Source organism: Entelurus aequoreus, linkage group LG11 (assembly GCF_033978785.1).
Source record: "Entelurus aequoreus isolate RoL-2023_Sb linkage group LG11, RoL_Eaeq_v1.1, whole genome shotgun sequence".
NCBI classification, from domain to species: domain Eukaryota; kingdom Metazoa; phylum Chordata; class Actinopteri; order Syngnathiformes; family Syngnathidae; genus Entelurus; species Entelurus aequoreus.
This window is the reverse complement of record NC_084741.1, coordinates 64,997,227-65,023,602: the sequence shown is the minus strand read 5'-3', so window position 1 is coordinate 65,023,602 and position 26,376 is coordinate 64,997,227. Positions and strand designations below refer to the sequence as shown.

General features: G+C 37.2%; 1 protein-coding gene across 1 annotated transcript in view; it reads left to right on the top strand.

Annotated features, from left to right (window-relative positions):
• Positions 1-14,599: 14,599 nt before the first annotated feature.
• cep162 (centrosomal protein 162) overlaps positions 14,600-26,376 on the top strand; it is a 461,180-nt gene continuing 449,403 nt past the window's right edge. The window contains exon 1 of the mRNA XM_062063760.1: positions 14,600-14,792. The gene's annotated coding sequence lies outside the window, so the exon portion shown is untranslated. The remainder of the gene's footprint in view (positions 14,793-26,376) is intronic.

Here is a 26,376-nt window from a genome sequence, read left to right as displayed (position 1 = left end):
AACTCCACGGTTGACATTTTAGTGAATTTACTAAGGAATTTGTGAAACTGAAACAATAATTATAACAAAAAATCTGCTCAGTGGTTAGAGTGTCCGCCCTGAGATCGGTAGGTCGTGAGTTCAAACCCCGGCAGAGTCACACCAAAGACTATAAAAATGGGAACCATTACCTCCCTGCTTGGCACTCAGCATCAAGGGTTGGAATTGGGGGTTAAATCACCAAAAAAGATTCCCGGGCGCGGCCACCGCTGCTGCTCACTGCTCCCCGCACTTCCCAGGAAGTGGAACAAGCGGATGGGTCGAATGCAGAGGGTAATTTCACCACACCTAGTGTTGTACTTTAACTTTAACTTTAATATGATATCATCACGAATCCATCCATCCATCCATTTTCTACCGCTGCATCCGAGTGGAAGGCGGGGTAATCATCACGAATCATGCCGGCTTTTTTATTTTATTTTGCGGTGTGGAATGTCTGAAGGTTCGGTGAAGTGAAATATGTCAAACGTATGAAAAAACACTCATCTATGTATTATGAACTATCTGATCTGGAATGGACTGCTGTGGAGTGGGAATTGGTAAAGGGGGGTGGCGTGGCTCGGATGGTAGAGCAGCCGGCCAGAAACCTGAGGGATCCTGGTTCAAGACCAGGTTCCCGCCATCCTAGTCACTACAGATGTGTCCTTGGGCAAGACACATCATCCACTTTGCTCCAAGTTCCACCCACACTGGTTTAAATGTAGCTTAAAAATTAGGGGTGTAAAAAAAAAAGAAAAAAAAGAGAGAGATTTTCGAGTGATTTGAGGTTTTTAATCGATTAAAACAATAAAAAAAATAATCTGTCCTGTCCAGACACAGAGGCAAATCATATAGTTGATGTAGATGGCCGTATCTGCTGCACACATGTACTTTAGAAAAAGACAAGTGTGGGATATTTCTCTTGTTGCTTTATTTTTATTTGACTTCATTAAATGTTTGGGTAGAATTTAATTCAACAAAACCAGTTTTATTTTAAGTACTATAGACTTTTATCAGAGCTGTTTATCTTTTTTATGGAAGGATGTACAAAACACAAAACCAGTGAAGTTGGCACGTTGTGTAAATGGTAAATAAAAACAGAATACAATGATTTGCAAATCCTTTTCAACTTATATTCAATTGAATAGACTGCAAAGACAAGATATTTAATGCTCGAAATGAGAAACTTTTCTTTTTTTTTATGCAAATAATCATGAACTTAGAATTTAATGGCAGCAACACATTGCAAAAATGTTGTCACAGGGGCATTTTTACCACTGTGTTACATGGCCTTTCCTTTTAACAACACTCAGTAAATGTTTGGGAACTGAGGAGACCAATTTTTGAAGCTTTTCAGGTGGAATTCTTTCCCATTCTTGCTTGATGTACAGCTTAAGTTGTTCAACAGTCCGGGGTCTCTGTTGTGGTATTTTAGGCTTCATAATGCGCCACACATTTTCAATGGGAGACAGGTCTGGACTACAGGCAGGCCAGTCTAGTACCTGCACTGTTTTACTATGAAGCCATGCTGTTGTAATACTTGCAGAATGTGGTTTTGCATTCTCTTGCTGAAATAAGCAGGGGCGTCCATTATAACGTTGCTTGGATGGCAACATATGTTTCTCCAAAACCTGTATCTACCTTTCAGCATTAATGGTGCCTTCACAGATGTGTAAGTTACCCATGCCTTGGGCACTAATACACCCCCATACCATCACAGATGCTGGCTTTTGAACTTTTCACCTAGAACAATCCGGATGGTTCTTTTCCTCTTTGTTCTGGAGGACACGACGTCCAGTTTCCAAAAATAATTTGAAATGTGGACTCGTCAGACCACAGAACACTTTTCCACTTTGCATCAGTTCATCCTGGATGAGTTCGAACCCAGCGAAGCCAGCGGCGATACTGGGTGTTGTTGATGGCTTAGACTTTGCATAGTAGAGTTTTAATTTGCACTTACAGATGTAGCGACCAACTGTAGTTACTGGCAGTGGTTTTCTGTAGTGTTCCTGAGCCCATGTGGTGATATCCTTTACACACTGATGTCGCTTTTTGATGCATTATTAACCTTTTGATGAAATTACGGACCGTAGATGGTGAAATCCCTAAATTCCTTGCAATAGATAGTTGAGAAATGTTCTTAAACTGTTCGACAATTTGCTCACGCATTTGTTCACAAAGTGGTGACCCTCGCCCCATCCTTGTTTGTGAATGACTGGGCATTTCCCGGAAGCTGCTTTTATACCCAATCATGGCACCCACCTGTTCCCAATTAGCCTGTTCACCTGTGGGATGTTCCAAATAAGTGTTTGATGAGCATTCCTCAACTTTATCAGTCTTTTTTGAAACATGTTGCAGGCATCCAATTCCAAATGAGCTAATGTTTGAAAAAAAAACAAGGTTTTCCAGTTCGAACGTTAATTATCTTGTCTTTGCAGTCCATTCAATTGAATATAAGTTGAAAAGGATTTGCAAATCATTGTATTCTGTTTTCATTTACGATTTACACAACGTGCCAACTTCACTGGTTTTGGGGTTTGTAGTTCATCATAGAACTGGCACCCAGTGCTATTAAAAAGTATTGACTTTGAATCGAGAATCAATTCTGAATCAAATTGTCACCCCCGAGAATGGAATTGAATCGTGTGGTGCCCAAAGATTCACAGCCCTACTAGATTGGGATCCTGTAGTGCGAAAAGCTTTCATCACAGTGGGGATACTAAATGTTCAAGTTGAGTGTTCCTTGCACAGGGTTGGGGGAGATTGGTGTCCATTGCTACTGAGCACCGTCAGAGTTCAGCAGTTAAGTCCTCAGTCTGGTGGTCCGACTCCGGATGCTTCGCAGCCTCCTGTCTGAGGGGAGGGGGTGGAACAGAGCGTGTGCGGGGTGGTGGGATCCTTGGCCATGCAGAGAGACTATGTGGGTGCTCCAGTCTCCACACACTAATGGCTTCATGCAGCATTCCACACTTCTTCAACAAATGAAACCAACTAATGAGTTGTTTGATTTTTACATACTGGCCAACCCTCCAGAATTTTCCAGGAGACTCCCGAATTTCAGTGCCTCTCCCGAAAATCTCCCGGGACAACCATTCTCCCGAATTTCTCCCGATTTCCAGTCGGACTTAAGGCACGCCCCCTGTGCGGACCTGAGTGAGGACAGCCTGTCGTCACGTCCGCTTGGCCAACCAAAAAGTATCCACAGAACACTATACAGTATATAGTGTTCTGTGGTTACTTTTTGGTTGGCCAACGGTTTACGTTGTATTGCGCACCCTGACGGCAAGTGTGGGAGTCGGTTCTGAAGTATGAAGTAAAGAGACGTAACTTCGTCACCTCGCCTGGTTATTGACTCCAACACAGAATGTTACACTGCCCATACCTATGCTCCTTCAAAGGCTGTGCTACTGGCTGCAAAGCATTGCACTTTCAAATACAACAATGAGTAGAGAGGAGTGTTGTGTGTATATGTGTATATATATATGTATATATATAATGAAATACATATATATGTATATATATATATATATATATATATATATATATATATATATATATAAATATATATATATATATATATATGTATATATATATATATATATATATATATATATATATATATATATATATATATATATATATATATATATATATATATATATATATATATATATATATATATACTACAGTTCAAAAGTTTGGGGTCACATTGCAATGTCCTTATTTTTGAAGGAAAAGTACTGTACTTTTCAATGAAGATAACTTTAAACTAGTCTTAACTTTAAAGAAATACACTCTATACATTGCTAATGTGGTAAATGACTATCCTAGCTGCAAATGTCTGGTTTTTGGTGCAATATCTACATAGGTGTATAGAGGCCCATTTCCAGCAACTATCACTCCAGTGTTCTAATGATACAATGTGTTTGCTCATTGGCTCAGAAGGCTAATTGATGATTAGAAAACCCTTGTGCAATCATGTTCACACATCTGAAAACAGTTTAGCTCGTTACAGAAGCTACAAAACTGACCTTCCTTTTTGAGCAGATTGAGTTTCTGGAGCATCACATTTGTGGGGTCAATTAAACGCTCAAAATGGCCAGAAAAAGATAACTTTCATCTGAAACTCGACAGTCTATTCTTGTTCTTAGAAATGAAGGCTATTCCACAAAATTGTTTAGGCGACCCCAAACTTTTGAACGGTAGTATATATATATATATATATATATATATATATATATATATATATATATATACATGACTTTCAGTGAATTCTAGCTATATATATATATATATATATATATATATATATATATATATATATATATATATATATATATATATATATATATATATATATATATATATATTTTTTTTTTTTTATTTTTTATTTTTTTTGTATATATATATATATATAGCTAGAATTCACTGAAAGTCATGTATTTATTTTGTGTATATATATACACTACCGTTCAAAAGTTTGGGGTCACCCAAACAATTTTGTGGAATAGCCTTCATTTCTAAGAACAAGAATAGACTGTCGAGTTTCAGATGAAAGTTCTCTTTTTCTGGCCATTTTGAGCGTTTAATTGACCCCACAAATGTGATGCTCCAGAAACTCAATTTTCTCAAAGGAAGGTCAGTTTTGTAGCTTATGTAACGAGCTAAACTGTTTTCAGATGTGTGAACATGATTGCACAAGGGTTTTCTAATCATCAATTAGCCTTCTGAGCCAATGAGCAAACACATTGTACCATTAGAACACTGGAGTGATAGTTGCTGCAAATGGGCTTCTATACACCTATGTAGATATTGCACCAAAAACCAGACATTTGCAGCTAGAATAGTCATTTACCACATTAGCAATGTATAGAGTGTATTTCTTTAAAGTTAAGACTAGTTTAAAGTTATCTTCATTGAAAAGTACAGTGCTTTTCCTTCAAAAATAAGGACATTTTAATGTGACCCCAAACTTTTGAACGGTAGTGTGTGTATATATACATACCTGTATATATATATATATATATATATATATATATATATATATATATATATATATATAAGAAATACTTGAATTTCAGTGAATTCTAGCTATAAATATACTCCTCCCCCCTTAAACCCGCCCCTCGAATTTGGAGGTCTCAAGGTTGGAAAAAGATGTTTTTGGGCCTCTGTAGTTTTGTTAGTTTGTTTTACAAACTGATTGAGACAAAAGTCCACTCAAATTGTAGCTGCGTGTGCAATACTCTGACGCACTCGGGCTTTATTTAGCAGTGTGTTAACATGGAGAGGGTGGAATGTATAACCAGCGTATTTACTTGACGTGAGAATAATTATCTGCAGAGGAAGTCTATAAGCAATTACATGGAAATGACGTCTCGGTTTGTCCCATGCGCGAATGGACAAACGTGCTCTCGTCTCTCGCTATTTCCTTCATTCATCTTTGCCAGGAAGGAACACTCGTGTGTTCACGTAGGATCGATACGGCCGACAAAAAGTAGCAGCCTGTGGCGTTGTTGATTGATTCCAACATAAATGCCTTAGATCATCATCTGGACCCAAACACTCAGAAACCTTTGGGAAACTTGCAGGAAGGAAGGCAGGGATCAAACGTGTGTTAAAGCATCAAAATAAAGCCTCGTTTATCTCCGGGACAGCGGACCAACATTCGCAACTTTATTCTTTCCATTTGGGAAAAAAAGTAAATCTTTGTTTTGTTTGCGGAGCAATTTAGACTCTTGTAAGATGGATCGCAGTTGAAGGTGCAACATTTTTTTTTTTTTTTTTACTTCTTTGCCTCTAAAACTGTCCACATAAATACGACGGTACATTCGTCAAAGCAGCTTCTTTGTCACGTGGTCACAAGTGAGCAGGGACAGTTAGGACCAGATCTGGGCAAAATACGGCCCGTGGGCCACATGCGGCCCCTTATGATTTTCAATCTGGCCTGCTGGACGTTCCCAAAAATATTTTTTTGATCTTTGTAGCTGCCATTATGATGTGCATAATGTTTTCAAATGACCGTAAGTCTTCAACTATACAAAGTATTTCAATGGTTGGAATCTGCGCTTTTAAATGATATACTAGTTACTATGGTCATATAATTAGTAGGGGTGTGGAAAAAATAGATTCAAATTCGAATCGCGATTCTCACGTTGTGCGATTCAGAATTGATTCTCATTTTTAAAAAATCAATTTAAAAAAAATAAAAAATGTATTTAAAAAAAAATAAAAAAAAAATCATTTTTTTTAATTAATCAATCCAACAAAACAATACACAGCAATACCATAACAATGCAATACAATTCCAAAACCAAACCCGACCCAGCAACACTCTGCAATAAACAGAGCAATTGAGAGGAGACACAAACACGACACAGAACAAACCAAAAGTAGTGAAACAAAAATGAATATTATCAACAACAGTATCAATATTAGGTAAAAATTTCAACATAGCTGTGATTAAAAATCCCTCATTGACATTATCATTAGACATTTATAAAAAAAAATTAAAAAGAACAATAGTGTCACAGTGGCTTACACTTGCATCGCATCTAATAAGCTTGACAACACACTGTGTCCAATATTTTCACAAAGATAAAATAAGTCATATTTTTGCTTCATTTAATAGTTAAAACAAATTTACATTATTGCAATCAGTTGATAAAACATTGTCCTTTACAATTATAAAAGCTTTTTACAAAAATCTACTACTCTGCTTGCATGTCAGCACACTGGGGTAGATCCTGCTGAAATCCTATGTATTGAATGAATAGAGAATCCTTTTGAATCGGGAAAAAAAATCGTTTTTGAATCGAGAATCGTGTTGAATTGAACAAAAAAAATCGATTTTCAATCGAATCGTTACCCCAAGAATCGATATTGAATCGAATCGTGGGACACCCAAAGATTCACAGCCCTACTAATTAGTTACTATGGTAATCTAATTAGTTACTATGGTCATCTAAGTCACAGCAGCTCAGACAAGGCACCAAGCAGTGTGGGCGTGGTTTGTTTCCACAGAGTGTTTCCAGAGCGGCCAGCCTGAAATGCGGGTGTCAGGGACAGACGCGGAAGGATATTTTTACAACAATGTTCTGCAAGAAAAGTGATATTATGTCAGATTGTAGTTGGGATTTTTTTTACCCTTCATATTTTGCCGTGTTTGTTGCATTTTTGTTGCATTTCGCTTGATTGTAAAATGTCGATGGAGAGGAGGTGTGACGTTCACATGTTGTCAATGTTCAGTGTTTTATCATTCATAGTTAATATTGTAAATCCCACATTCTTTATGTCAGAATAATTGTATCTAAGTTATCACAAAACTTTGTTTCAATGAGTTCCCGGCGAGCAGACAAAAGCTGTCTTTGATCTTACCAATCAAAAGGCTTGTAAAACTCCACTGTGTAGGATGGGAAGCGACATGAAGGTGTCGGTTTCTTTGATGTATTGTAATCCACAGGAAGATTTTGTCTTGACCCGAGATCTACAAAGCGGAGCGGAAGCAGGACTTGACCCCCCTCCGGGCACCTTTTCTTTGAACTGGTTTGTAACCAAAGGCGACGGCTGTTTACGACCCCCCTTCCTTTAGAAACAGCTGTTGCCATGTAATCAGGGAAAGTCCAAATAAAAGAGGAGGCGTACAATCTTTCGTCAGAGCGTGGTGGAAGACTGTCCAAAGAGTACAGCCCAGACGTTTCTCCTCAATTGAGCTAAATTGAATTGTGTCTCTGTTTAATTCCTTGCTTCTTGTCTGTTTAATAGATGTCATCAGTGTTTGAACCTGACACTTTATTTTCATGTACATTCTGGGTGTCTCATTCACAAAAAAAAAGTAAAAATTCCATTCTGTTTTTTAAGGCGGTTTGTCATAACGTTTTTAGCATTCAATCAGACATTATTGTGAGGTTTTGTATTAGTGTTCCTAAAAATAGATATACCGGCCCCCAGACACATTTTTTTCTCTAAATTTGGCCCCCCGAGTCAAAATAATTGCCCAAGCCAGGTTTAGACATAGTCATTTGAATTTGCAACATGAAATTCTGTTCAAGATGATTGTGAATTGTGACTAGAAGAATAAACAGGCAGCAAGGAGACAACTACAGGCTAATAAATTGATGTTGACTAAACAGTCATACCTTGACTTGCACATTTTTTTCAAATAAGAGCCATCTCTTGGTCACTTTTTGTATGAAACCAGCTTCATATTTAGCTGTTTTTTAAATTTTTGTTGTCTTTTGCTACACAACAATGGAGGACCTGGTCTGAGAAGTAAAAGTGGAGCAGGTTTAGACATACAGTCATTTGAATTTGCAACATGGAATTCTGTTCAAGAGGATTGTGAATTGTGACTAGAAGAATAAACAGGCAGCAAGGAGTCAACTAAAGGCTAATATCTTAGGTATGACTAAACAATCATACTTTGACTTGCACATTTTTTTCAAATAGGAGCCATCTCTCTGCCATTTTTTGTCAGAAACCAGCTTCAGATGCCCGTACACAGTAAAAAAAAATATCTGGTAAGAATGTTATTGTAAAAAACTGGCAACTCAGTCTCCAGAATTTTACTACCTGCTGTGTTTTTGTTTTTTTATTGTAAAATCAATGTTTTTTTTGTGTGTGTTTTTTTTACAGTGCATTACTATGAATGAAAAACGGTACTACTTTTATTTTAGTGGTAAAATTCTGGCGACTGAGCTACCAGATTTTTTTTATTTGACCTTAAAATCGATGGTCCTTGTTTTCACAGTCTATTACTGTAAATGGAAAAACTGAACCACTTTTAATGTTACTGTAACATTCTGACAACTGATCTGTCAAGTTGTCAGATGGTTGTTTTTGTATGCAAAAACCGAACCAATGTGATTTTACAGTACAATTCTGGCGACTGAGCTGTAAGTTTGTTTTGTTGTAAAATCCATGGTCGTTTTTGTAAATTAGGGGTGTCCAAACTACTGCCTGTGGGCCAAGTGCGCCCCACCGGCGTTGTCAGTTTGACCCGCGAGACGTCACGAGTCAAATAAGGAATCTGACCCCTCGGAAGGCCATCATATTCACTTTGAATATTTGACAGTCTAATTGTTGAAAGTTTGCTGCTATTTTGTGGAAAATAGCTATTTTCATAATAGTCAGCAAATGCTATTTTGCATTTTGCAAATGCTATTTTGCTGACCGTGAATTTTTACTATGAAGTGGACACAGCATAGCGTTTACTTTATGACTTAATCCAAACAACCTTCCCCACTCATTCAAGCGGCATCCAACACAAATAGTCAACACACATGGTCACAAATAACACAACCCATTTTAAGCCATCACAATGCATGCTGGGAAAAATGTAAATATTGGATATTTATATTTCTAATTCATATTTATAATTGATTACAAAAAGTTAAGGAGGTCGTCGCAGAAGTAAACAAGGTTGGAATCAAACTTTCACATACTCTTAATATCCAATTACATTAATCATTAATTATATATCCATAATATTAATACAATTATATATGTATATATATATATATATATATATATATATATATATATATATATATATATATATGTTTAGTCTATACATACATGTGTGTCTATGTATGTATATACATATATATGTGTGTATATATGTATGTATATACTGTGTGTGTGTGTGTATATATATATATATATATATATATATATATATATATATATATATATATATATATACAATATAAATATATAAATGTGAAAACAAAAACATGTATATACATATATGTATACATATGTATATATGTATGTATATATGTATGAATACATACAGTATATACGGCCAATTTTTTTTTAGCCCAATGTGGCTACCAAGTCAAAAAGTTTGGACACACCTGCTGTAAACGGAAAAGCAAAACGTAAACAATATGTGTATGTGAAGGCACGACTGTCGGCCTACTGTATGCAAAAATATGGACGCCAATAACATGTGTGAACAGAGGACTGACAAAATGCCTATTTTGTCAAAGACTTGAATATATGTCGACTTATCTGATTTTCCAGAGACCTGCTTGGCCGGTGGTCTTATCACAAAACATGCTGGCATCGACACAGGAAATTAGGATTTTTTTTTTCAAGATGCCTGAGTCAAAACAGGAATGTGGTAACATTAGCATTCCAAATGATATTAAAAAATATATATCTATGTGAAGTGACATGGGTCCACACAGGCGCTCCAATGTGTGCTAAATACAAAACATATTGTGGTGAATGACCATAATCTTGGCTCCCATTATGATTTATGTGTGCTCTTATTGTGAGCTTATGTGGTGAATTATACCGTGTACCATTTTCTTATATGATTGTGAGCTGGCATTTGTTTGTATTTGTATTCTACTAAGGAAATATGCCCTTAGATAACTTCAAAGGTGCACATGTCCTTCACAAACTCTCCAGAGAGTGGTGGCTCTTGCCCCCAGGGAATTGGAATCCTACAGGAATGCAGGTTTGGATTTTAGGAGTGATAATAAAAACATTAGCATCATCTGGTAGGAGGCCCCCACAGATAGGAGTAGAGGACAGGGGCCGGAGGTCACCCGACTCAAACTGATCAGAGGAATAACGTCAAGGAAAGATTGACTGGCCAGACTGACCGGCTCTAAGGCTAGAACTACAAAGAGTAAGGGTCTTTGTGTAAAAGATATTTAAGGACAGTTGTCCAAGAAGACCGCAGAAGAGTAATCAGGCCCACTATTTCTCTTGGAAACTGCAGTTCCTGTCTGAGGCTCGCTGAAACAAATAAAGCTTTTTGTTCGACGATTCCTCGTTAGCGTCTTCTTGGCTCATTATGCATCACACAGTCACTCTGTCCTGGGAGAGTGACACGACCATCCAGTATACGACACCCACACTTCAGTTTAATGACTGAATATTCCTGAATCGTAAATAAGGACACTGTGTGTGGACACTTGCTTTCAAAGGCCTTTCTTTCATGAAACCATCATGTCCAAATAGGACTAAAAAAGAAGTCTGCTGCCTGTAAGTCAGAGATGAGGGCACACTGTGGAGTCACCTGAGTGGGAAGACATCTTATTATCCATGCATCTTGTGATCAAAGCTGCTTTTTAAACCTGTTAAAGTAGGTAGCTCAGAGGACACACTATAGGTACTAAAGTCTTCCTACAGCCTATTGCATATTTAACTTGTATAACTGTAATATTTATAATATAATAGTGTTCTGCGCCTGTTTCAATGATTTCAGACTTTTACATTGGTGATAATGACGTACTTCCGGCAACTGGTGAAAGTATACTTCAACAACGATACACACTTGCATACAGTATAGGTCAGGGTTGTCAAACTCATTTTCATTGAGGGCCACATTTTCCTATGCATTTGATTATTATATATATTTTTTACGTACACTGTAAAAAAAAAATCTGTATTTTTTACAGTAAAAAAACTAGCAAATCAATCACCAGAATTTTACTTTTAAATGTACAGTGTTTTTTGCAACATATTACGGTAAATGGAAAAACTGTACCATCGTTTTTATTTTATTCTGGCAACTGAGCTGCCGATTTTTTACCGTTAAAAAAACAGTGATACTGTTTTACCATTAAGAGGAAAAATAACAACCATAGATCTTACAGTAACAACACTGACAGCTCAGTCGACAGAATTTCCTATAAAAAACAGTGGTAAGGTTTTTTCAATTTACAGTAATATGCTGTAAAAAACATCGGAAATTTTACAGTAAAATGTATTGTCATTTTTACAGTGTACAATTTGATGGATAACTAGCTCTAAAACCGTAAGTCAAGAATAAATTCAAGTATTTTAACAAAATAAAATGTTTGGAAAATACGATAATATATTTTTTGCTATATAGTTTCAAAGGTAGGCAATATCATGCGGTACATGCATTTTTTTCTGTTAAAATGGAAAGAACAAACACATTTAGTAAGAAAAGATAAAAGTACTTTATTATTTCCAGGCCTTTGTGGGCCACGTGAAATGACGTGGCGGGCCAGATCTGGCCCCCAGGCCTTGAGTTTGACATCCAGGTATAGGTGAAACTCAAAGAATTACAATATGGTGCAAAAGTTTGTGCATGTCAGCAATTCAACTTCAAATGTGAAACTAACGTGTGATATAAACTCATAACATGCAAAGTAAAATATATGTAAAGCCTGTATTTCTTATGTCTTACATTTTTTGAAACTCCCAAATTTTATGAGACTTTCAATTTGAGGTTTTCAAGCCATAATCATCAACATTATATATTATTATATTATTACGTTATAGATTAAATAATTTTTAATCATATTTATTTTTATATTGTTTATATATTGGTTTTATATTTATTTATTTAATTTTCATTCAGTCATTGGTGGAGCTAAGGAGAGTATTTGAATCTTGTTTTTAATATTTTTGTGCAGCATTTTGGAAACATTTGGGTTGTTTAAATGTGCTATATAAATAAAGTGGATTGGATCGTATTGGGTTAAATCAAAAGAAGGTTTGAAATATCTTGAGTTATCTATTAGATTCACCTCTGGAATAAACAAACCTTTGCACAATATTCTAATTTCTTGAGTTTCACCTGCATGTCATGCTCTCACGTGACAGTTATTAGTTTCCAGTTTTGTCTAATAGTTCCAATCCAATATAATATGTATCATGTCACAAAGTTATATCAAATATAACAAATGGTAACTTACAATGAGGAGTGTTATTGTACATCTATAAATAGGCTTATTGGTGTGTTTAGTGGGACAGGCAAAAGTTAAGTCGGAGAAAATGCAGTCCTTTATAAATTATTGAATGTTTTTCTGAGGCCAGGTAGCAAATGCGTCACGTCCCGGTACCGGTCCCCGGACCGGTCCCCGGACCGGTGGTTGGGCACCACTGATTTAGACGACTTTATCACTGTTCCCTCCACCAACACCCGAACTCCAACATATTTTAGAATTTTCGTTTAAGCATTGTCACAATGACACGTCCAATCAAAATGAAAAATCGGTTTGATATAATTCCAGTTGTCTCTTCTTGTAACTCTTTTTAAGTTCAAAAATATTCTTGCAACTTTTTAAGTCTTTCTTTAGAGAATTCTCATGCTTTCACACATCCTTTTTGCAAATGGTCCCAAGTCAATGAGGGCTGGACCAAAAACAAAAATTTCCGTTTTTCCCCTCATTCATTATTAAACAATTCTGGGCTAACCAAGCCTTGACGTGGCATAGACAGTTGAGAAGGGGTGTCGGGGGGCCGTGGCCTTTTGAAATCGGCATATCAATTTGGCAGTCGTCTGCATGAAAATGATAAGACACTTCATTTTATTCATGCAATGACATAAAAAAGTACAAAGTTGACAACACATAATAATATAAATTAATATAGTGCAAAAGGTAATGTAAAGTATGTAATGCATGATTGTCCAGTTTTGCCTGAAAGGGAGTGGGAAGAAGATAACTTATTTAATCCCACCCCCAGTTCTCCATTCAGTGATTATTCACATGAGTTCACTGTTACTTTGTTCAGGGATTATAATGCAGATGTTGTGTCACAGTGGCATTACCACAGGTAACAATAATTATTACACTGTAACAATTATTTGTATCAACAATGTAGGAATAATGAATATACCAACAATGGTAATAGACAAAATGCCAACAATGGTAATAGACAACATAGCAATAATGGTAATAGACAACATAGCAATAATGGTAAGGAAACATTGAGCACATGTTAACACTTTGAGACAGAGTACAACAGCAGGTCAAATCAAAGACCCTCATCTCTATATTTGAACCAGACCCCATGTTTGTATAATAGTTTAAATCGATTAATAGTTTTGGCATTCACTCCATGCCTCTTAAACATCTCTCCAAGAGTGAGGAGATAAAGAGCAAACAGTACCTCGACATGGACCCCGACTTAAACAAGTTGAAAAACTTTTTCAGGTGTTACCATTTAGTGGTCAATTGTACGGTATATGTACTGTACTGTGCAATCTACTAATAAAAGTTTCAATCAATCAATCATGGGGCCCAGAATAGATTTCCTGACCAGCGCTTTTATTTTTATGTTCTACTTCCTGCCTACCTTTGTTTTTTTTCAGCCACTTTACTTCCGGTTTGAGCACCTGCCCGCAGTTTATTAGGAAACTCACCTGCTCGCAATCACTGACAGAGGACAATTCCAACGATGCTGGTAATGGCGATTCATCTCTCAAAAACATAAAAAAAAAAGGCCAAAACGCTCCTTTTACATGACGTGACCTGTATATTACCCAAGTTATAGCGACATTGTCATTGTAAGAGCTTAACTACGTTTCTCTCCTTGCTCACACCGCTCTTTACACTACGAGCTACTAGCTAGCTTGAGATGCTAAAAACATTGTTGAGACCCGCCATTAGATAAAGAAGATGGACATTGAGCTGCCTTTGAGTGTGTAAAAAGTGAATTTTAGGCTATAAATCATGCATCTTAACCATGAATTGATTAACGTGGACCCCGACTTAAGCAAGTTGAAAAACGTATTCGGTTGTTGCCATTTAGTGGTCAATTGTACGGAATATGTACTGTACTGCGCAATCTACTAATAAAAGCCTCAATCAATCAATCAATCTCACCAAGCCTGAGAAGTTGGTCAACTTGGAAAACCCCATATGGCTCTCAACAAATAGACTGATCAAAAGACCATCGCAACATCGTCGGGGATATTTTTGGAGGATAATTCTGGATCTGGCGTCGCAAGGAGAGCGCAGGTGCTGAAAGATACAACCGTCCCAGTGAGAGCGGACATGGTAAGTCACTGTTTTGTGTTCCTTTTTGAAACGCTTGGCAATAATGCTACATTTATAACGCTCCAAGGCTCTCACAAAGTCTGCCGTTGGTGATAGCAAACGGAAGTCGCGATCGTTGCTATGCGTTCTGTGAAGTCAATGCACCCAAGTAACGACTAGAGATGTCCGATAATATCGGGTTGCTGATATTATCGGCCAATAAATGCTTTAAAATGTAATATCGGAAATTATCGGTATCGGTTTCAAAAAGTAAAATTAATGACTATTAGTGTTGTGTCGTTCGCGAACGATTCGTTCGAAAGAACAAATCTTTTGAGTAGGGATGATGTTTGATAAGGAATTATCGAGTTCGAGCCTATTATCGAATCCTCTTATCGAACCGATTCCTTATCGATTCTCTTATCGAGTCCAGATAGGTTGTTGTATATGGAAAAAAACACACGATTGATTGATTGATTGATTGACAATATTTGGTTTAACAAAAGCTCACTTTTATTATATGATAAAAAAATAAAATCTAATAAATAAATAAATATTGACTGTTCCCCACCTAAAAAAATAAAATAAAATAAATAAATATTGACTGTTGTTACCCAAAGAATATTAAGTAGGATTTTTCAGAGAAACAAATATATACAGTAACACAAAAACAACCTGTCTCTGTGATCACTATAGGTGTATAAATAATAATATAGTGTTAAATAAAATCAGTCCCTTGGGCACAAAACTGAAAATAATACAGCTCTCCAAAAAGTGCACTTCTGCTGCTATTTGACATAACTGTTTGTTATGATGCTTTGACATTTTTGCACTTTATTTCTTTATTGAAAGAAAATTCTATGAAGAGAAAAGTTGTTTGCAAATGTGGTTACAATGCTAAAAAATGAAAAGTTAAAGCTAAAAAAAGAAATACACTTTATTGAGTTAACATTATTTCTTTATGGGGGAAAGATGTTATGAGCTAGAGAATATAACAACTACACTACCCAGCATGCAACGAGAGTTACGAGCATGCGCGGACACCCCGAAAAGTGTTGCATGTTGCCACGCTGTGAAAGTAAACGTCAAGAACTCAGCCAACACGCCTTGTCTGCATTATTTATAATTAGACAGACAACACATATACAGTGTGATTTTGTTTTGTTTACAAGGAAAGAAAAACAAAAGTTAAAGAAGGGAGATATGTTGTATACATATGTATGTGCTGCGGTTGCATTAAGAATGTTGCGACAGCTGCCGTAAAGGAGGTGCGTTGCTAGCCTGGTTGCTATGTTTCCGGTTGGTCGTAAAAGTGTTCGTCATGTGTTTTTACCCTGCTAAAATCTCTCAGTAAAGTTATTCGTTGGATTATACCTTTTGTTTCGAACTTTATTACACCTTGGAGCGCTTTTTCCCGTCCATTGTTTTCCTGCTTTCACTATCTGCGCCTAATGGCTGAGCTACGTGACGTCATGTCTTGTGATGTCCCACGGAGCATTTCTGGTCGGGACAGGATTCCACTCTTTTTCTTTACTATAGTGGTCTCGATAACGGGTACCGGTTCTCAAAAAGGTATTCGAGTCCGAGGACTCGGTTCTTTTCTTATCAAACAACCGGGAAAACCGGTTTCAAGTATCATCCCTACTTTTGAGTGAACGTACTGAACCGAATCACTTCATGAACTGATTCGTTCCTTTCTCAGTTCAGTTGAGGTCCGCCGCGACCATGCCGGTATGAGTGGAACTGGCGCATTCTGTGACTCACTGAACCCTCGACGTCGGCGAACGACGCAGCCAATGAGAGGGCGGGGCATGGGACTGAGCGAACGATTCGTTCACCGCGGATTAACGACATGAATCACTCAGTGAACAACAACGCTCTCGCTCTCTGCTCTGCGGGGCGGGGGGTAAAGTATAGGGCAGGCTGTTTTGAGAAGATTTAAAATAAAAATAATAACTAATGTATGTACACATACATAGGCTATTATTTACACAGTTATTGTAACAAAAATAAATTTCTCCTTGGGGATCAATTCTGATTCATATTATTGTTATTATTATTATTATCCATTCTACTGCAACTGTTGTTGTTGATGTTGTTTAGTAGCTATCATCATTATAATAATGCTGATTTGCAATTAAACTGTACTGCTGCTGCAGAAGTGATTCGGTTCACGTACTGAACTGCGGCCACAGTGTGGCGCTGTGTCAGTCACTGATCCTAGTGATTCAGTAGTCAAAAGAACTGCAGAAGTGATTCGGTTCACGTACTGAACTGCGGCCACAGTGTGGCGCTGTGTCAGTCACTGATTCTAGTGATTCGTACTGTCAAAAGAACTGCAGAAGTGATTCGGTTCACATACTGAACTGCGGCCACAGTGTGGCGCTGTGTCAGTCACTGTTTCTAGTGATTCGTACAGTCAAAAGAACTGCAGAAGTGATTCGGTTCACGTACTGAAGTGCGGCCACAGTGTGGCGCTGTGTCAGTCACTGATTCTAGTGATTCGTACAGTCAAAAGAACGGCAGAAGTGATTCGGTTCACGTACTGAACTGCGGCCACAGTGTGGTGCTGTGTCAGTCACTGATTCTAGTGATTCAGTACAGTCAAAAGAACTGCCGATCCCATGAAAACAAGCCACATGAAAACAAACACACGTCCCCATTATCTCAACACATAAAGTTGTGAGAGTAGACTACTAGTCTACTAGCAGTCTACTGGCGGGGGGTAAAGTGTAGGGCAGGCTGTTTTGAGAAGATTTAAAATAAAAATGATAACTAATGTATGTACACATACATAGGCTATTATTTACACAGTTATTGTAACAAAAATAAATTTCTCCTTGGGGATCAATTCTGATTCATATTATTATTATTATTATTATTATTATCCCTTCTACTGCAACTGTTGTTGTTGTTAGATTAACGCGAGTCCCTACGCAGTGCGTGGGCACTCGTGTTCACCCTATTTGCTGCTTCTCCCGCGAATGTCTGCACTGTACTGTACTACGTACTGTACTAAGGGGCGCCCCCTTAGTGTTGTGTCGTTTGAGAACGTGATTCAGGGAGGGGCGGTAGTGTTGTGTGGGCGCCTATTTGCTGCTTCTCCCGTGAATGTCTGCACTGTACTGTACTACGCACGCCCTCCTCCTATTTTTTTATTTTTTTTTGGGGGGGGGGGGGATTCGGTGAACAAAATTTTTGAACGAATCATTTTAAGGAACTGATTCTAGTGATTCAGTACAGTCAAAAGAACTGCCGATCCCATCACTAATGACTATTTAAAGGCCGCTGTATGTCAGTTGATTTATTTTGGAAAACCTTGTTACATTGTTTAATGCATCCAGCGGGGCATCACAACAAAATTAGGCATAATAATGTGTTAATTCCACGACTTTATATATTGGTATCGGATGATTATGGAATCGGTAATTAACAGTTGGACAATATCGGAATATCGGATATCGGCAAAAAAGCCATTATCGGGCATCGCTAGTAACGACCATGCTTAAAATGACCAAAGTACTGTAAATATTGTTATCATGAATGTTACTACATTACATATATACGTACAGAATGTATATAATATGTTGGATGTTTTTAAGAGCAGGGGTTCTTAACTTTTTTGACCTCTGGGCCCAACTTTTCCACTACAGAGGAGCCCGGGGCCCACTCGAACATTAACACTAAATTAATAATCTTTCTCTTAATTTTTGATGCTCATGCTCTTTGATTCATATTCAATTATTACATCTCACCTGCTTATAGTTGAACAGGCTGCATGTTGAGTTTTTCAATCTGGCTCGCCGGACATTCCCAAGTATTTTTTTTAGATCTTTAGGATGGAAACTGTAGCTGCCATTATGATGTGCAGTGATGTTTTCAAATGACCGTAAGTCTTGAACTATACAAAGTATTTCAATGGTTGCAATCTGCGCTTTTTGCATGATATACTAGTTACTATGGTAATCTAATTAGTTACTATGGTCATCTAATTAGTTACTATGGTAATCTAAGTCACAGCAGCTCAGACGAGGCACCAAGCAGTGTGGGTTGGGGAGCGTTTCCACAGAGTGTTTCCAGAGCGGCCAGCCTGAAAGGTGGGTGTCAGGGACAGACGCGGAAGGAGATCTTTACAACAAAGTTATAAAGCTTAGTGATATATCAGATTGTTAGTGAGGTTTTTTTGTTTACCCTTCGCATTCATACAGTATTTCGCTGTGTTTGTTGCATTTTTGTTGCGTTTCGCTTGATTGTAAAATATGTCAATCGAAAGGGGGTGTGACGTTCATATGTTGTCAATATTCAGTGTTTTATCTGTCATAGTTAATATTGTAAATCCCACGTTCTTTATTTACAGGTACATTCTGGGTGTCTCATTCAGTAAAGAAATTGTTTAATTCCATTTTGTTTTTTAAGGCGGTCTGTCATAACGTTTTTAGCTTTCAATCAGACATTATTGTGAGGTTTTGTATTAGTGTTCCTAAAAATAGATATACCGGCCCCCAGACACATTTTTTTCTCTAAATTTGGCCCCCCGAGTCAAAATAATTGCCCAGGCCTGGGCTGAACCCTGTCAAGTGACATAAAGTGTTGTTTTATACAAAAATTATCAAGGCTGATAATAAGGTCAGGATGATCACAAAAACTACATTCAAATCAATATACTGCAAAAGATGGGACTCCAAAAAACTGATGAAAAATAATTTTACATACAATTACGCATGGCTAAAAGTGCTTTCCAACTGAATTAATATTAAATATGTTTCTTAAATAAACTGTCAATAAAATGTAGGTGCAAATGAAAAGTTAGTCGTAATTTTTGCGCTTAATAAATTTCTCTGACTTTAGCGCCAGACTTCTTCTGTGATATTGTCATTACTGCCACATGTGGTGGAAAAGTGTATTACAAATGAGTACCACTGTGGCCCACAGCAGAGAAACATAATTTTTGGAGGCCCTCTAGGGGGCGCTCGCGGCCAAACAATGGTTGAAGAAAAACACAGACTTTGAGGGCTTTTATAGATCGTAACACCATTACCTGCATTGTTAGTGGCCTCTAACTAGCAGTTTTTCACATTTTAGAAAAAATTGGGAAGATGTGTGTTTTTGTCTCACATAAGGATTGTGGGGGTTGGGCAACATTTGAAAATAAGTGTTCCTTTAAGCAGTATACATTCACGTTCAAACATGTTTGGCTAGAGCCGAATAACTCTCAGAATAGCTCTAACTCAGAAACCTCCCACCTACTATCATTAGCACAAGGACCTTGCCACCAAAAGACATAATTAATGACAACTAAATATTTACCCAGCTTTTATAAACCACTGTCACTTTTTATTTGAAATACTGCTGCTAATGTGCAATCCCTCGTTGCTGCTTTTCATTTGTAGGTTTTAATACATTGGTTAGATTTGGCTGCTGTGCTGATTGCCACCAATCTAATGCTTTTGAATGTGCGATGACACTAAATTGTGAATAATTTTATCATGAAATGTGCACTTTTTTGCTGTTGCAAACCCCACTAAATAATGAATATGCAGAAGTGCAAGGCCATGTACTGCAATGGTTAGGAGGTTACATGCAGCACTTGTATAATTAATGCCGCAAATGCATTTTCACACAACTCTGGCTTTATTCAGCCAGGTTTTTCAGAATGGTAGCTTCCTTTTACAGTATTTATTTCTTTAACAAGTCCTTTGAAATAAAAATACAATCCTGCTGTCTTACAGTTAGCACCATGAAGTGGTTTATGGAGGGATACAGGACATTGGCAGAACATTGACTTTTATGTGCACAAAGTCATTTAGCTTGAGATGGCAAATTAATTTTAAAAATGGTGGTATGGGATTTCTTAATTTTTTTCACAATATATCAAAATATCTCAAGTGGCTTTGATAAGCTCGAACAATGTTCTTTCCATTTTGACATTTAAAATATATGTACTGCATGCAACTGCATATCTTTTGAACTTTAATACTATCCAATAATGCAACAAAATAATATATTATCATATATTTAAATTTTTTTTTAAATAAAGAGATACTTAAATATCCGCTTGACTTAGCAAGTTATCCATCAAATTGTACACTGTAAATATGAAAATAGATTTTACGGTAAAAATCCTGGCGACTGAGTTTTTTACCGTATCATCAACTTTGGTGTCGTTTTTCCATGTACAGTAATATCAGTGGTGGTCCGTCAGGGCCAGCAAGGCCTTCTCTGCTGGCCTAACATAACCAGAAATCGTGATCATAATTAAAGAGAAAAGTGGTTTTTCATTAACTTTCCCTAAATATCTAAAATAATTCATATTCTCTTCATGTCATGTTATGCTCTTTCCAGTACTGTTGTTTTTAGGTTACAGTTTGTATCCAATCAGAATTCAGCTAGCTTATGTTGCCATGCTGTACGAAATCTGCCCGGGGGCGTCTGTGCACTGTTAGTGAATGGACACATACAGGTGATAGACAGTTGCAATAGCCAATCAGATCACGAGTTGTCAGTAAGGCCTTCTAGCTGGCCTTACGCTGGGATTGGATACTCACTTGGGAGACCCAATCACAAGTTGCGAAAACAAAGAAGGAGAGCAACATGTTGATTAGGTGGCAAAAATATATTTGCAAGGCCATTTTCAAGGATACTTAAGAGAAACTACATCTTATGAGACGAGGTCGGCGATGAAATGGGGAAATGCCTACCATTTCCACTCAAATCAACCGACTATGAGGGGCTATCGGGCGTCGAATAGGTGCTACAAATTAAGAGTTTAAATATTTTATTTCATTTTTTTCACGTTTAATGTTTTTTGCAATTTAAATTTTGACAGTACCACATAACATTTGTTTTAATTGCTGATGCGAGTTTATTGATTTTTAAATGCGCCAGAAAATAATCAGCTTTGTACACTGTTGGTGGTGATTCAATGGCCAGCAGGGCGTAAATGTGTTCCTGTATAGTATTTCTCCAGCAATGGTCATGTGGTGACATAAATTATGGTATTTTGAGAGGTAATCATTGAAGTTGGACATCACTGAAGGCCTAGGTGGGAAACGCACAGCCTGCCACTGAGTAATACACTATTAAAACAACTATACAAAATGTTACTGTGAAAAACTGGTGTTCTTTTTTTTACAATTCAATTATTTTTATAAATTCATTTAATATGCTGTTAAAACACAACATGAAATTTACTTTACAATTCTGGCGACTGAGCTGCCAGTTTTACAGTAAAATCTAAAAATTTTTTACAGCGTACATTAAAAATGATATAATAATCAACTGCATAGGCAATTATATACATGTATTATGTATGTAAATGTATATACATATATTATATACTGTTATAAGCGGCCCTCTGATAGCAACCATAACTGCAATGTGGCCCTCAATGAAAACGATTTTGACCCCTGCTTTAATAGTTTGTATATTTTATGTATTGTATTTTTTTGGACTATAAGGCGCACCTAAAATCCTTAAATTTTCTCAAAAATCAACAGTGCGCCTTATAACCAGGTGCGCCTAATGTACGCATTAATTCTGGTTGTGCACACCGACCTCGAAGCAATTTTATTTGGTACATGGTTTAATAAGTGTGACCAGTAGATGGCAGTCACGCATAAGCGATACACGTGGACTGGAGGTGGACGCCCCCTGTTCAATTAATGACGCTAGTAGTTCCAGGTAAGCAAGCAAATCCAAAACTTTAAAGGCCTACTGAAATGATTTTTTTTTATTTAAACGGGGATAGCAGATCTATTCTATGTGTCATACTTGATCATTTCGCAATATTGCCATATTTTTGCTGAAAGGATTTAGTATAGAACGACGACGATAAAGATCGCAACTTTTGGTGTCTGATAAAAAAAAGGCTTGCCCCTACCGGAAGTAGCGTGACGTAGTCAATTGAACATATACGCAAAGTTCCCTATTGTTTACAATGATGGCCGCATGAGGTGAGAGAGATTCGGACCGAGAAAGCGACAATTTCCCCATTAATTTGAGAGAGGATGAAAGATTTGTGGATGAGTAAAGTGCAAGTGAAGGACTAGTGGGGAGTTGAAGCTATTCAGATAGGGAAGATGCTGTGAGAGCCGGGGGTGACCTGATATTCAGCTGGGAATGACTACAACAGTAAATAAACACAAGACATATATATACTCTATTAGCCACAACACAACCAGGCTTATATTTAATATGCCACAAATTAATCCTGCATAAAAACACCTCAGTGTTTGTTATGCTAGCTCCTAGCTCCTATGCTAGCTCCTAGCTCCTAGCTCCATATAAGCCGCCAATCCAATTCAAACACCTGCACAACACGCACAATCACTCAGCCCAAAAGACCGTTCACCTAACCCAAGGTTCATAAAGCTTATATATTTAAACAAAGTAACGTACGTGACGCGCACATACTGGCAAGCGATCAAATGTTTGGAAGCGCAGCTGCTACTCATGGTACCTGGTATTCAACTGAGAATGACTAAAACAGTAAATAAACACAAGACATATATATACTCTACTAGCCACAACACAACCAGGCTTATATTTAATATGCCACAAATTAATCCTGCATAAAAACACCTACGTATTTGTTATGCTAGCTCCTAGCTCCTCTGCTAGCTCCTAGCTCCATAGAACACGCCAATACAATTCAAACACCTGATCAACACACACAATCACTCAGCCCAAAAGACCGTTCACCTAACCCAAGGTTCATAAAGCTTATATATTTAAAAAAAGTAACGTACGTGACGCGCACGTACGGTCAAGCGATCAAATGTTTGGAAGCGCAGCTGCTACTCACGGTACCTGGTATTCAGCTGGGAATGACTAAAACAGTAAATAAACACAAGACATATATATACTCTATTAGCCACAACACAACCAGGCTTATATTTAATATGCCACAAATTAATCCTGCATAAAAACACCTACGTGTTTGTTATGCTAGCTCCTAGCTCCTCTGCTAGCTCCTAGCTCCATAGAACACGCCAATACAATTCAAACACCTGATCAACACACACAATCACTCAGCCCAAAAGACCGGTCACCTAACCCAAGGTTCATAAAGCTTATATATTTAAAAAAAGTTACGTACGTGACGCGCACGCACGGTCAAGCGATCAAATGTTTGGAAGCCAAAGCTGCATACTCATGGTAGCACGTCTGCGTCTTTGTCATCCAAATCAAAGTAATCCTGGTAAGAGTCTGTGTTGTCCCAGTTCTCTACAGGCGTCTGTGTATCGAAGTCAAAAGTCCTCCTAGTTAGAGTCTCTGTTATCCGAGTTCTTCCATCTTGACTGCATCTTTCGGGAATGTAAACAAAGAAGCGCCGGCTGTGTACGTGTTGCTGCTGACTTCCCTCGCAAAATAGACGCTTCGCACCGACAACTTTCTTCTTTGCTTGCTCAGCTTCTTTCTCCATAATGCAATGAACATAATTGCAACAGATTCACCAACACAGATGTCCAGAATACACCCAGAATGAGATGAAAACAGCTATTTCGTATTGGCTTCAATGTGGAAGCCATACCAGTGTTCCCCGGGCTACGTCACTCGCATACGTCATCCTCAGAGGCGTTTCGAACCGGAAGTTTGGCGGCAAATTTAAAATTGCACTTTATAAGTTAACCCGGCCGTATTGGCATGTGTTTCAATGTTAAGATTTCATCATTGATATATAAACTATCAGACTGCGTGGTCGGTAGTAGTGGGTTTCAGTAGGCCTTTAATATTTAATTGAGTATCTTGAATATTACACACGGCGCCTAAAGATCTGTCAAAATGTTTTAGTAGGACTTTGATAAGCTAAGAAGCCGCACCGCTTGATGGATTGTAAGAGCATTATGGCTACCGTAGTCAGACGTACTGTGCTTCAACATACGGGTATTACTATACCTATTAGGAGACATATTACCTGCTGTTTTCTTTTGCAATATTATGCAAAATCAACTTTTCTTACCTTCTGGTACCTGCTGATGTGTATTTGGGATCTGCGTAAGTCCCAAAAATTTGTAGTAGTCAATAAGCTCTTTATTTTTCTTTAGTTTGTTCAAACAAACCCCTATCATCTCATTATGACTGACGTTTGTTGGTAATATTTTTATAGCTTATTCCGGCCCCAAAAAAATTACCTTTTAACAAGATTGAGTCAGCAGGTCTTCCAGTTCAAACCATCATGTTCTTTGCCAAGACACTTCTACCCACATTGCCTCCAATGTTGTCCGCTGTGGTTTAAGCTGCTGGCCCAAACTGACGGCCATGATTTTATCGGCGCACCCCTAGGGCAGCTGTGACTACAGATGTAGCTCACCCGCATGCATAATGAGCTCACTGTAAAGTGCTTAGAACAGGTGTGTCCAGCTAAAGATCAGTGGCGATTGCTCCAAGTCTGCAAGGGAAGGTCAGCTTCACCTACAATGTCAAAGAGAATAAGTGGTCAAATATATACTTTAGTGTTTGACTTAATGTGTTAGAATCTGTTCAACTTTTGTTCGGAATCATCTACTTTCACAACAGCTGAGTTCAATTAGGTGTGACGGTAAAAATGTCTCTGGAAGATTATACTGTGAATCCGTAAGTAGAATAGAAAAATGGAAAAAACAACATTTTGCCCATTGACAAATTCTATCGGATCAAACTTGACTAGGAAAATCCTTCGTCAAAGAAAACTCTCGAGCTAGAGATTACGTTAATTAGGATTTAATGCTGCCAATTCCGATCATACAAGTATGAGATTGGTTGATGCTAATTTTGCTTACGTGTATTAACTGTAAATTATTCAATTTATTAATTCAGAGTTCTATTGACAGTTTAACAATGTCAACACAATATTCAAAATAGTTTTTTATTCTCTTCCTCTGTGTGTAACAGGTTCATCTCCGTCCTCCGGTGATAATGGTACATGATAATGATATAATCAAGATACAAAGAAATGGATGTGGTGTATTATCTCAGAGCAGTTCTCCTAAACGTAGCTTTATCAGCTTCATGCTGCATAAAAACCCCCAACAATCAGCACTGATTTTTTATTTATTAATTTATCTTTTGTAGGTTAAAATGTGTTATTAATCGTGCTACTGAGTTAATGTTGCTGATTAATTTGAACTTATTACTTATTATACATGTTTATCTTTTTTTCATTGTCTACCGACTTCTCTGCTCTTTTTTCTTACATGTTTACTGTTGTTGTTCCCATGTAAGAATAAAATTGAAAAAATAAAACATGTTTACCTGCATAACCTTGTGTGCCAAAAATTGTGCCTGTACAAACATTTTAATGTTCAGGTACATATTTAACAGTGTTTATTCAATTTATATTTTCCAATTTAACCCATAAATTATTGGATTTTATTAAAAAAAAATTATATTAACTGACTTAACTGTGTTTATATTTTAAGTATATTTTATCTTTATTTTTAGAGCTTGTATATTTTTAGATCAGGGGTGTCTAAACTTTCTCTACCGAGGGCCGCATAGTGAAAAGTAAAGTATATTTTTAAGGGTTTAAAAAAAAAAAGATGATATATATTCAAAGACATAACTTTGTTATAGGTGACTAAGTATATCATTATTAGTTTAAAGATTTCAGCTTTTTCTCATGACA